Source organism: Sminthopsis crassicaudata, chromosome 2 (assembly GCF_048593235.1).
Source record: "Sminthopsis crassicaudata isolate SCR6 chromosome 2, ASM4859323v1, whole genome shotgun sequence".
NCBI lineage: Eukaryota > Metazoa > Chordata > Mammalia > Dasyuromorphia > Dasyuridae > Sminthopsis > Sminthopsis crassicaudata.
This window is the reverse complement of record NC_133618.1, coordinates 569,102,752-569,116,980: the sequence shown is the minus strand read 5'-3', so window position 1 is coordinate 569,116,980 and position 14,229 is coordinate 569,102,752. Positions and strand designations below refer to the sequence as shown.

Here is a 14,229-nt window from a genome sequence, read left to right as displayed (position 1 = left end):
CTTAATCCTGTTTGCCTCAGTTTCCTTATCTGTCAAATTAATTGAAGGAGGAAATTGCAAATAACTCCAGTATCTGCCCCCCAAAATCCATAATAGAGCCATAAACAAACATAGGTAATAGAAATGAAAGAACAATATATATGCATACATATATATGTTAAAATATATATTACTACATATAGTGCTTTAATGCATTAAAGAAATGTGTTGCTGCTGATATATGTGTGTGTATGTATGTAAGCATGTATATATACATACAAACACATACATACACATATATACCCATATATACTTATGTAGGAGGCAGTGTCATATGTATGTGTGTGAGAGATGCATATACAATATATGCTCCTTAATAATGACTTTAAAATATATTTTATATATTTGTGTGTAAGAATATATAAATATGTACATACATATACATGCACGTACATGCACACACACATACATACATAGGAAATAATATCATAGTGGAAAGACTAATGTCTCTGGAGACCTATGACTTCAGTTCAAATCTCATCTCCATGTCAACCAGCTGTGTGTCTTACCTTGGATCCCACAACTGACAACCTCCTTGGGCCTCTATTTGCCCACCTAGAACAAAAGAAGTTTGATCTCAATGAAGGTCTCTTCCCAGCTCTAGGCCCCTCATTTTCTAGCCTCTCTAGATGAGCTTTTAATGGCTCAAAACTTTTCTATCTGATCACAATGCAAAGAGATATTAGAATTTCTTACTTTCTCTTTTGAGTCTTTTTTTCAAATTGTTTAAATTCATTGAGTTTTTTTGAATGTTTCTTGGATGTTTTTTGGATGATTAGAGGTATTAAATCTGCAGTTTGTTGGACATACTTTGTAAAGGTCCACAGATAGTGGGGAAACTCTGGATGAGGTATAAGACTCTTCGGCCTTTTTTGTAGTGGTAAGGAACTGGAAACTGAGTGAATGTCCATCACCTTGGGAATAGCTGAATAGGTTATGGAATATGAATGTTATGGAATATTATTGTTCTACAAGAAATGATCAGCAGGATGATTTCAGAAAGGCCTGGAGAGACCTACATGAACTGATGCTAAGTGAAGTGAGTGAACCAAGAGAACATGGTACACAGCAACAACAAGATTATGTGATGAGCAAATCTGGTGGATGTAACTCTTTTCAATAGTGACATGTCTCAGGCCAATTCCAATAGACTTATGATGGAGAGAGCCATCTTCATCCAGAAAGAGGACTATGGGGACTGCATGTAGATCACAAGATAGTAGTATTTTTACCTTTTTTGTTTGCTTGCTTTCTTTTCTTTTTCATTCTTTTTTCTTTTTGATCTGATTTTTCTTGTGCCACATGACACATGTGGAAATAGATATAGAAAAATTGCACATGCTTAAGATATATTGGATTATTTGCTGTCTAGGGGAAAGTGTGGGGGGGAGAAGAGAGGGAGAAAATTTTGGAACACAAAGTTTTGCAAGAGTGAATGTTGAAAAGCATCTTTGTCTATATTTTGAAAATAAAAAGCTATTATTAAAAAAACAAAATTTTACTCCATAACAATAAAAATAATGTGCCATCTTGTAACTACTGCTGAGATGGGTATTTTGGAGAATTGCTCATTTCACTTAAAGAACTGTTAGTGTTTGTGGAACGGAGGGGGGAGTTACTATTAGAACCTAGAAACATAATTGTATCTTGGAAGAGACCTTAGAGATTGATAATGATGTCACTTTCTGATACAAGTACTAGATGAACATCAGATTGTGAAGTTGCCAAGCTACTGACCTGCTGAATCCTTTGAGCCCCTGGGGAGTTACTTTCTGACCTTGGGCACTTGCAAGGAAGAGGTGATTAATAATTATGACACTTCTCTGCACGAAAGTTTAGTTCATGATCTATCCATATGGAGAGGTTTTTTGGCAGTGAAATATCCCTAAAGGCTTCCAGAGGCTTGAACCTTTTGTTTTATTGTGTTTGGGTGACAGTTTTAAGCTGAGAACTCTGAAGAAGACTCATAAAGCTTAAAGATTGCTCCTTCAGATTGGAAAAAAACAAACTATCTGTATTGAAATCCTAACCTGAGTTTACACAATACTTTAAGGTTGCTTTTTTGCAAAGACCCTATGAGATCAGTTTTAAAAAGTATTTTATTAACTTAATTTTACAGATATGAAAATTAAGGCTGCTTAGGTGGTGTCTATTATTGGAAATATGTTGGGGATGTTCTGTACAATTAGAATCTCAAAGAGAGAGTTTATGGCCCAAATATCTTTATACTTATTCTTCAAAATAATCTTAAATAAAATGAGGGTAATGATTGTCTGGCAGGGTTTAAAATAAAGGGAAATATCTCTCACTTTGAGATATATAATATCTTAAGAGTATATACAGGGAGAGAGGAGAGTATGTGCTGTAGTTAAGTAGCTGATTATATTGAGGGTAGAGAATATGTGTTTTAACCCCACAATAAAAACTAATAGAACTTGGGATTTAGAATATTAAAGAGAAGAATCCAAAATCAATCATCAAGATATAAGTAGATATGGATAAAAGAGATTTTTCTCTCTTACTCCTTTCCTCTATCTCTTTCCCTCCCTCTCTCTTAACTTCCTCTTTGTCTCTATCTCTCCCAGAATCCCTTTCTCTCTTTCTTCTTCTCTCTCTCCTTAGTTCTTTTTTCCTCTTTTTTCCCCTCCATTTCTCTTTTTTCTTGTTATTATGTTAAAAGGTAGAATCAGGATCAGGAACATCAAATTTAATGAGATCTCATCTTTTCTATTCTGTTCTATACACAGTTCTGATGTACACACAACTAGGAAGTCAGTAGGGTTCTTGAGGATGTGCCTTTAGGTGCTCAGATCAAGTAGATTGTAGATTCAGAGATTAGCAGGGAAGAGAGTCAGAGCTAGAATATCAGAAAATTCAAGGTCTGATAATGAAATTTCAAACAAAACACAGAGACTCATTTCAACCTTCTCAAACTGCAAAAAAAAATTCTTTCTCTCACTGGCTTTGCTGGACAATGAGTCCTCTCTTTGGAGGAGGAGCATTTGGGCCTCACTTCTATAAGGAAAACAGTGCAAATATTATCATCTCTTTTAAACAAAGATGGAAACTGAGACTCAGAGAATTTAGACTACAAGCATTTTCAACACTAATGCTAATCTATATTTCTTTCATCTTCTGATTTTTTCATCAAAAAGAATTAACTTTTGGTCAACAAATGACATTTTTCTTTTCTATGATCCACACATTATTCAGGAACCTCTGATTTACTAGGATCTTTACTACAAATTCCATATCTAGTGGTAAGAATTCCTAAACACTAAATTTTTCATTTCTAGTTCTATCTATGTTTCTAGAAAGTCACACATATACTTACATACATAAATGCAGGCACACACACACACATGCATGTGCACATATACACAAACTCTCCTTAGAAGCCTTCATATTCTTCACTTTCTACACCAGTACTGAAGCTTGATAAACTCTTGGAATGGAAAGAGAGTTTATTTGGAGTCAGAGAACCTGACTTTCAATCCTGTGCCTGCCATTTCTGTACTATTTCTGAGTGGGCTTCTTAGTCCTTTCTTACACAGCTATTAAATATCAAGAAAAAGTTGAGTCAAATTTTCTTAATTTCATGTCTAACACTTTTCCCCCTACTTTTTTGATACTGCCTCTCAAATTGCTCTGGAGAATGTTCAATTAGGAAAGGACTTTAGAGGTCACTTAGATCAACTACCTTCATATAAAAGGTCAATTAATCAGGAATCATTTATTAAACACTTTGTTTCTGCTGGGGCTACAAGTACAAAATAAAAGAATGAAAGAATCCTTACTCATAATGAGCATCTAGTCCAATGGGGGGGGGGGAGCATAGGTATCTGTCTATTATACACACACACACACACATGTATACATATAACACATCCAATATATATATATATATATATATTCAACTACATGTTAAACTAATATATGTATATATAGCATATTTGTGTATGTAGCACAAATTTATAGAGTCAATAAATACTTAATATTCATGCAAAGTTGTCAAATATAAAGTGGCTTGGGAAAGAGAGTATTAGCATTCATGTGTGGTGAGGTAAATCAGGAAAGATTTCATGTAGATGATGTTTAAGCTAAGCCCTTAAGGAAGAGAGGTGATGAAGGTAAGGAAGGAGTATAATCCAGGCATGGGAGACAGTCAGTACAAAGGAATAGAAATGGGAGATTGCAAGTCATAGGAAAGGACATTGGGATTGGACCCAGAAGTCTTGGGTTCTTTTGGTTCTCTCAGTGTTGGTACTTTTATTCCTTCCTTGTTCTTTACCCCCCACTTCTTCTTTCCCCATCCTGATCCCTTAGTGAACCAATTCAGCTCTGCCCTGTCCCTCTTTTTCCAGCTTGTTCTTCTCTTCTTCTCAATGATCTCCTACTGAGATTCTGTCTTAAATTACCCTTGCCATCTACTGCCTTCATTCCTACTCACATGCTGCTTAACAAAGCTCTAGATAAATCACCAAAGCTTATTAGCTAGGTCTACTACAATTTATATTATATAATCTCAGCTAGGAGAGTACCATGGTAAGGAAGTATTTTTACATCTCTATAATTAATCTACAAACCTACAGCCCACTCACCAAACAGCTTTTCTAAACCTTTTCTCATTACCTATATTTCTCAAAGCCCTCTTCATTGCTCCCCCCTCAGTTGAGAGCCTGCTTTTCAGTTAATGAAAAAATTTGAGGATCTTCATTAGAATTCCTTCTTTTACCCTCTTCCTCATCTCACAGATGCCATCTTCCACTAATTTCTGCTTCACCCCCATTTCACACAATCTCCTTGCCAAGATCAACCTTTTTACATGCACAAGTGATTGATTCCATCCCATTCTAGCTTGTTCCTTTTTCATCTATCTTGTCTCATTTATTTTAAATAAGGGACATTCCCATGTTTTTCCCATTCTCAAAAATCCTCACTTGACTCGGCTATACTCAGCTCATTCTATATCATTACCCAGCTTTTGTGACAATCTTACTTAAGAAGATCATCTACATCTGATGCCTTCACTTTCTTTCATCTCACTTTCTACATTTTGTCTTCTGACCCTATCATTCTACTATAATGGCTCTCTAAAAAGTTACCAATGATCTCTTAATTGCCAAATTTTCTTTTCATTCATTCTCTTTTTTTGATCTCTTTAAATTACCTTTTTTTCTATTTTTCACTGTTTTCCCCCCATTATTTTTTACCTTGTTTACTATTAATTACCCTCTTCTTGTTACAACTTTCAATATAGGTTTTCACAACAGTTCTTTGTCCTGTTTTTTCACCTATCTGTGTGAGCATTTGTTCTCAGCCTCTTTTTGGGAATTGTTCTAGGTCACACTCGCTAATGATGGGTGCTCCTCAGGGCTCCATTCTGCTTCTCTCTCTCTCTTTTTTCCCCTCTGTTTTACTTGATCTGATTAGCTTTCATGGGTTCTATGATGATTTCTATGCTGATGATCCTCAGATCTACTGATGTCTCTTAATCTTTAGATGTGCATTTCCAACTGCCTATTGCACAACTCAAACTGGATGCCCCTAAGATACCTGATACTGAACATGTCCAAAATTGAACATATTTTCTTTCCCTTCAACCTTTCTCCTCTTTATTAGTTTCCTTTTTAATGTCAACAATACCACTAGTTTCTCAGTTCTTCAGGCTCACAATTTTAGTATTACTCTTCACTCATCACTGTCATACCACCTCCAGTAGCCAATCTATTGTCAAGTTCTGATGATTTTACTTTTATAGCATCTCTTATAATTATTCCTTATTTACCCATATTGTAATCACCATAGTTCAAGCCCTAATCCAGTATCTTGCTGATTATTCTTCCTTCCTCAAGTCTCTTTCTATTCCCAGTTTATTCTTCATTTAGTTATCAAATTTATCTTTTTGAAGCACAGGTCTGACCATGTCACTCTATTTCTCTCTGTATTCCCCATTCAACAAACTCTAGTGTCTCCCTATTATATCCAGGGGAAAAATACATACACAAATTCTTCTGTTTGATATTCAAAATTTGTCACAACCTAGAATCTCCTACTATCTTTCCAGTCTTTTTAGACATTACTTCTATCCTCCCATAAAGCCCCCTAGCTTCTTATTGTTGTTCACACTCCAGATATTCTATGACACTGTCCTGCTTGCATAAGATAGTCCATATCCCAAACTTTGGATATTTTCACTGACTGTTTTTTATGCCTAGAATTCTTCCCTTCTTCATCTCCACCTCCTAGTTTTTATATTTCCTTTAAGTCTCAATTAAAATCCCAACTTCTGCTGATTTCAGAAAAGCCTGGAAAGATTTACATGAACTGATGCTGAATGAAGTGAGTAGAACCCAGAGAAATGGCTTTCTCCTGTTATTCTGATAGTGTGGCCACTAATTCAGAGGGTTCCAAAGGAGAAAATAAGACTGATGATATTTCATAACATTCTCTCCTCCCCCTTTAAATCCATGCCATAGCTTCACCTCCCAGATGTCATGTTCCTTTTTGAGAAAGAAGGACAAACAAGTACAAACAACAGTAATAGCTCAAACAGGTAGTTTCCATCATACAGCTTGGCTCTGTTTTTAAAGACCTTTTTGAAACCCTAAGGCAAACACTAAACAGTAAACTTTTCTCACAATAGTAACAGAGGGAGACTTGTTTGTATTTCCTTGCTAAAGTGAACACTTATCTACCTAGAAGCAAAACATTAGAAAAGTCTTCACATAGCTGGATATATTTTTCAGAGGCTCCATATAATTTATAATCTCATTTTTGTCTCTATCCTACAGAAACTTTACAATATTATTTAGGACAATTCAAGGAGATGGGGGGGAAATCTGCATATGGTGGAGTGAATAGTTGGATCCAGTTGACTATTTGATTACAATGCCACTATCTTGTGTTAAAAACAGTAGAAGTGGACCCTCAAAATAACTGCAAGACAGGAACTCAATAAACTATCCTTAATTACAATAGCTAAATCAAGTTTAACATTACTCTCTAACAAAGAAAGCTTACAGTACCAAAAATCAGAAGAAAACAACTCAGAATGGACTCCATGTCTTTGTCTTTGTTAACAAAAGCCACAATTGATTAGAAAACAGCTGATCCTTAATTTTCATTGATCTCAGATACTGAATGAAGCCTGATAAACAATAGGATAATGTTGGAAGTTCATACATTAACTGTGTGTGTGTGTGTGTGTGTGTGTGTGTGTGTGTGTGTGTGTGTAAGTTAAGCTAATTCTCTTCAATAAATAAAACAGTTATTGAGAGCTTATATAAATAGAAATCAGAACCAGGGACTTATATGTCTTCAGATACACTCCCTTGCTACATACCATAAAACCAAAATGAAAAAAAAAAATAAGGTTGAATCACAAGGGCTTTGACCTAGGAGGCCAAATTTTGTCCTTGAACACTTGGAAAAAATAGTATTTAGTTTTTAGTATTTAGCTGGGAACAATAATTAGTTTAATTAGGAAAACTACTACATGGTTGGCTAGGATGAACTAACCTTCCTCCAGCTCACTTAAAATTAAACTTCCTACTGTTTGACCTAGAATTGGTTTTTGACACTTGAACCAGGCAAAATAATTCCCAATAATTGTTCTGAAAAGACAGCCCCAATAAGATGATTAATCATAAAATTGTAGAGTAGGAAAGGAACCTAAAGTTCACCAAGTCCAACCTTCTCCAAAAGAGGCAATAAATTGTACACCCAATTACTGCCAGAGCAAAGATTAGAAGCCAGGTCCATTGATTCTCAGTGCAGTGATTCATGTCCCCAAACCCCACTCTGAGACACCTCAGCCCATCCTTTCCTAGTCTCACAGTTCTATTAAATAAGCTGGCAAGACATGTGAATTATCAGAATCCTAAAGAAAAGATGATTTGCATAGATTCACCCCACATCATTGTTTTCATGTTTCCAAATCCATGACTGTTCCTTTCTCTTGACTATTTGATTTTGGTATTTATGATCCTGGACAGTATCCACAATCCAATCAATAATACTACAGCAGCTTAGTAGATAGGATTTCAATCCCTGCTTCTGATCTTAATTGATTGAAAAATGTTGAGTGACCATGAAGAATGACCTCAAAGAAGTGGGATTTTAAAATCTGGGGAAAAAACATTAAAGGTCTTGGGTTATGGTCCTAAGTCTACTTACTGAATATGTGATCAACTACTCTGAATCTCAATCTCCTCTTTTGTAAAATGCTTAATAGTTGTTTTTATACTACCTATCTCACAAGGTTGTTTTTAGGAAAACATGTATCCTGATAAGCATTGTACCCTTCACAGCACTTACAAAAGGCCTTTGTAATACTGAATTTATAATTGTCTTCAGTGGCACCTTACAATCAAAGAGGAAATGACAATTATTACTTTATAGTTACATAGTCCTTCTAACAAAAAAAGTTGAAACAATTATTATTGTCTTTACAATCTACCTTGCTCATCAGACTTGCCTTAGAATTTGAGTATTTTATATTTTTTCAAGGCAATCTTTCATTACCTTTGTATTTTCAGTGTTGTTGGCATATAACTATGCATAATGGGTTCTGTTAATTCCTTTTATTTCTCATAGTTGTGATTTTATTTTTTTTAACTTTTATCTTATGGATTTGATTTTCTGACCTTTTAAATCAGATTGACTCCAGGATTATCAGTTTGCATTTTTTTTTTTTTCAAAGAACCACTGTGCATTTTGTTTTATCACCTTTTTATTTTAGTTGGCAGTATACCTATTTTCTCCTACTTTCAAGATTTTTGCCTTTTGTTTTAATGTTGGCTTTGTTTATTTCTTTGGCTTTCAATTTGATAAAGAATGCACATCTGGTTTATTAATCCTCTAGGTCTCTTTTTTCACTAATGCATGTTTTTAAGGATAATTTTTTTCCTCTGAAAGCTTTAGCTGCATCCCTGAAGTTTAGGTACATTTTGTCCTTGTTTTTGTCTTTCACACAATTATTAATTGTTCCTATCATTTGTTCTCACAATTTGACTCACTAATTATGTATTTCATTGCTAAGTTTCTGTTTGGCTCTTTGGCTTGGCTGAGAATTAATCACAGACTCTCAGAATTGAATGAAGAAAAAATACATCTAATCCCACTTTCACCAAATATGGAAATCAATTCTATAAAATATCTGATTCACAGTTGTCCAGATTATGTTTGCATTCTCTCAGAGACAGGAAGCTCACTTACCTATGAAACAATTCACTTCAATAAACACTTACAAAGGAGGTACTGCATTTAAGATACTATGCTAAGTAATGACAGATGAGACAAAGAAGGAAATGGCACTCAAGGAACTGATTTCTTCTCTCTGGCATTATATAAGAAGTCTACTCTCTCTCTCTCATAAGATAATTCTTTAGATATTTGAAGATAATTATTATAGCTCTCCTAAGTTTTTTTCTCTTTTCCTCCTGGATCAATGCCTTGTCCTGGGGAAGGGTCTAATATAACTCAATGAAACTATGAACTATGCTGTGCAGGGTTACTGAAAAAGGTCATAGTGAAGGATTCTGACAAAAGGTAATCCATTTGAGTAGAAAATTAAACCACTTCAGTATCTTTGCCAAGAAAACTCCATGGATAGCATTAAAATAACAAAAAAGATGACATCAGAAGATGAACCCCTCAGGTCAGAAAGTGTCTAATACATTAGTGAGGAAGAGCAGATGACAGCTACATGCAACTCCAGAAAGAATGAAGAGGTTGGGGCAAACTCAGCTGCAAATGTGTCTGGGTAAGAAAGGAAAGCCTAATGCTCTAAAGATCAGTATTGCATGGAAATCCAGAATATAAAATTTATGAACTAAAGTAAGCTGGAAGTGATAAAGAAGGAGATGAAAAAGTTAAATGTGGACATTTTTGGATGTTGGTGAATTCACATGGACAAGACTGGGTGAATTTAATTCATATACTATTTTCTGCAAGAATTCCTTAAAAGAAATAGAATCAACAAAAAAGTGGGGAAAGCAGCACTGGGATATAATTAAAAAATGACAGAATGATATCTTTTTGAATCAAAGGCAAACAGTTCAATATCACAGTAATATAAGTTTATGTTCCAACTTCTGATGCCAAAGAGACCAAGTTAATCACTTCTATGAAAAATTATAATAACATTCCCCCCACCCCTGCCAAGAAGATTTCATATACATCATTAGGGTTTGGAAGGCTAAAGGAAGAAATAAGAAGATAACTGTATAACAGTCAAGTTTTGTCAGGATAGCTCACTGAATATAGCAAATTCTCTTTTTTTTATAATTGAAAATACAACTTTACATATGGACATCATCAAATGGTGAATACCAAAATCAGGTTGATGATATATTTTTCAGCTAAAGATAGAGAACCTCAATACAGTAAGTTAAAACAAGACCTGGAACTGTGGTTATCTTATTCAAAAAATTCAGAAAGTAGGAAAAACCATCAAGCCATTATATGCATGATCTAAATAACATCCCTTATAAAATAAAAGTGATGACTAGATTCACAAGATTAGATCTAGTAGATAGAGTGTCTGAAGAACTATGTTCAGAGGTTTACAATATTGTAAAGCAATATTAAATATATCAAGAAAAAAGAACAAGAAGGCAAAATGGCTTTCTAATGAGGCTTTACAAATAGTCAAGGAAAAAAGGAAAGAGAAAGGAAAAGGAAAAAGGTAAAGAAATACCCAACTGAATGCAGAATTCCCAGAATACTAAAGAGATAAAAAAAACCTTTCTTATCTCTGGCCTTCTCAAACCAGAAACCAGAGTAGTGACCTTAGTCCCTCTGGCCACGAGATCCCAATCTCTCCCCCTCTGCCACTAACAAATCCTTGAAACTGTTCAGGATCCTGTCTTTTTTCTCAAAATGAAGACCATTGTTTGATGTTGCCCATTCTTGTCAAGAATACCCCAAACATTTTGCCAGAAGGCTGGCAAATCTCTACTTTTCTATATCCAGAATTGCCCCCAAATGACAGAAACTGGTTCCAAACCTACTTCTTGGACAATGACCACTTTACCAACTCATTTCCAGGAAGTAAAAGAAACACCTCCAGCCAATGAGGACAAAACTTCCAAAATTGTGGTCCAGCATGCTGGTGGTTCTCAGCAGACTGCTGGTGGATACCAGCTTCCCTCTGGGCCCTTACCTCTGATGTGAGTCAGGGAACTGCCAATAAATGCTCTTTCCTGACTGCTCAAATGAACCAAAGAACCAGCAATGTCTTCCTTAAGAACAGTTTAAAACTACAAGAGGATGCATAGGAAATGCACTCTGTAAGGAAAGAAGTTGCTCAAACTCCAATTAATCCTACTGTGATTAATCTCAAGATGTGTAGAGAAGACTAAAGTGTGCTAAAGAATTTTCAGGATCTCATGCAAATGCAAAGACCAGAAAGAGTATCCCATCATCTTCAAGACAACCTGCCAAAATCTGTTTCCACTTTTCAGTATGATCGTTTCTTTAAGAAAAAAATTGATGAGAAAAAAGTGATCATACTTACTGAGTATTTAAAATTGTGAATTGGAGAGTACACATATCCCAATGGCGGATGACTACATGGACTCTCGTTAATAAAAAGTAGGTGTCTGGTGTAGCAGTGACTACCTAGGAATGAGTCATTATCCTCGGGTATGTGGGGCAGTCATGGAAATGGTAAAACAAGATGATGCTCGAGCAGATGGTAGTAGAAATATTTCTGGAACTAGTAAGTTTCATGTTGATTTAGAACAAGAATTGGCTGACCTCTATGGGAAAGATGCAGCATTAATGTTTTCATCCTGCTTTGTTGCTCATGACTCCACCCTCTTCACGTTGGCCAAGATGGTGCCAGGTTGTGAAATTTATTCTGATTCTGGGAACCATGCTTTCATGATCCAACGAATTTGTAACAGTTGAGTACCAAAGTAAATATTTCATCATAATGATGTAAGCCATCTCAGAACACTGCTAAAGAAATCAGAACCATCCATCCCTAAGATTGATGCATTTGAAACTGTTCATTCAATAGATGGAGTGATAGAAGTGATGGAAGAACTGTATAATGTGGCCCATGAATATGGGGCCATTACTTTTATGGATGAACTCCATTGGTGGGATTATATTCTAGAAAGAGAGAAAAGAAAGTTTTATTAAATGAGCAATGCAAGAGAGAAGAAATGGGAGGAACATTGTACATAGTTCTTTCTTTCTCTCTTTTTTTCCTTCCTTCCTTCCTTCCTTCCTTCCTTCCTTCCTTCCTTCCTTCCTTCCTTCCTTCCTTCCTTCCTTCCTTCCTCCCTCCCTCCCTCCTTCCTTCTCTTTTTTTCTTTTCTTTCTTTCTTTCTTTCTTTCTTTCTTTCTTTCTTTCTTTCTTTCTTTCTTTCTTTCTTTCTTTCTTTCTTTCTTTCTTTCTTTCTTTCTTTCTTTCTTTCTTTCTTTCTTTCTTTCTTTCTTTCTTAAATAAGAAATGGAGGCAATATGTCAGATTTTATCCTTTTTGGCTAAAAAAATAATTGAAGATAGGAACAGTAGCCTTGAAATTAAAAGATACTTGATCCTTGGAAGGAAAGCTATTGACAAATCTGGACATCATACTAAAAAGCACAGACATCATCTTGTCAATAAAGATTCATACAATTTATGTTGTGGCTTTTATGGTAGTAATTTATGGCTGTGAAATTTGAACTAGAAGGAAAGCTGAGTGCTACATAATGGACACTTTTAAATTGTGGTATTGGAGAAGTCTTCTGAGAATCCCTTGGATAGCAAAGAGATCAAATTAGCTAATATTTAAAGAAATTAATTCAGACTGTTCATTGGAATGACCAATACTGAAGCTGAAGCTTAAACACTTTGGTCACATAGTGAGAGGAATGGACTCATTGGAAAAGACCTTGATATTGGGATAAGGATGTTCTCAAAAGGAGAAAGATGAGATAGATATTTAGTTTCATGGGAGCAATGATCATCAACCATGATCATGAAGAGGTCATGAAGAGGATCAACTGAATGGACAACAAGATTTCTCTTCTCCAAATTAATCTAACCATTTTTACTTGACTCATTCCAAGCATCAAATATTTCATTAAAGGGACAAAACCCAATAACTCTGCTACAACTACCAAAAATATTTATTAGCCATTGTTCCTGAAGGCAGTTCCCCAAGAGAGTTTCTAAACATTTTTGAAGAATCATATTGCTTTGAAGGATGCAACATTCATTTGAAATATATACCTAGAACAATGGGAATAAAACTGTACAAGGTTATTGGGAATAATGTTATAGAGCACAATGAGGGAAATTTTGTATTATTACTTTTTTAAAAAAAATGATTATTTTTAGATGCCAGAAAATCCATATGCACAATAATACAGAATTCTCCACGGATTTAGTGAAAAGTCAAATTGTATAGATTTCAGTGAAGGTTCATGATGCTCCTACAATGAGCAGAATTTTAAAACTTTTTCTGGGGCACACAGAACCAAGATACTTGATCCTTGGAAGGAAAGCTATTGACAAATCTGGACTCAGAAACAAAGAAAACATATTTGATTTTTTGTAAAAAAATTATAATTTCAGTGATATAGTGAACTCTCAATGAAGAACTCCTTCATAACCTTCATCTATTTGAGACTTATGACTTGAGAGTTGCCTAGCACACACATTGAGAGGGGAAGTGATTTCACTAGGGTCACACACAGTATGTGTCAAAGGTGGGACTGAAACTTTGCTCTTCTTAATTCTGAGTTTAGCTCTTTCTCTACTCTATGAACCATGCTGTATATGTGTATGAAATAAATAAGTAAATAACTGTTTACATTTATTTGTCACAAAGGTTTGCAAAGTATTTTACATATATGTGTCACTTGAGTTTCACAATAACTTTATAAAGTAAATATTATTTTCTCATTTTATGTGAGGAAACAGCTCCAGATTTCAGTGACTTGCCCCGGCCCACAAAGCTACAAAGTGAGTGAGGCAAAGTTTGAATTTAAGTCTTTCTAATTCAAACTCCAGTACTCTAATCATCATATCATCCACTTGCTTTAAATATATTATAGTATGGCATATCCCTTCAATATATATATTATTATAATATTATACAATATTATAATATTATAATTAATTAATTATAATTATAATGTTATTAATATATATATACAACATATATATATTATAGTATGGCATATC

At 34.8% G+C, this 14,229-nt stretch overlaps 1 pseudogene; it reads left to right on the top strand.

The window, feature by feature from the left end:
• Positions 1–10,923: 10,923 nt before the first annotated feature.
• Positions 10,924–12,192, top strand: LOC141552975 (5-aminolevulinate synthase, non-specific, mitochondrial pseudogene; annotated as a pseudogene).
• Positions 12,193–14,229: the final 2,037 nt, after the last annotated feature.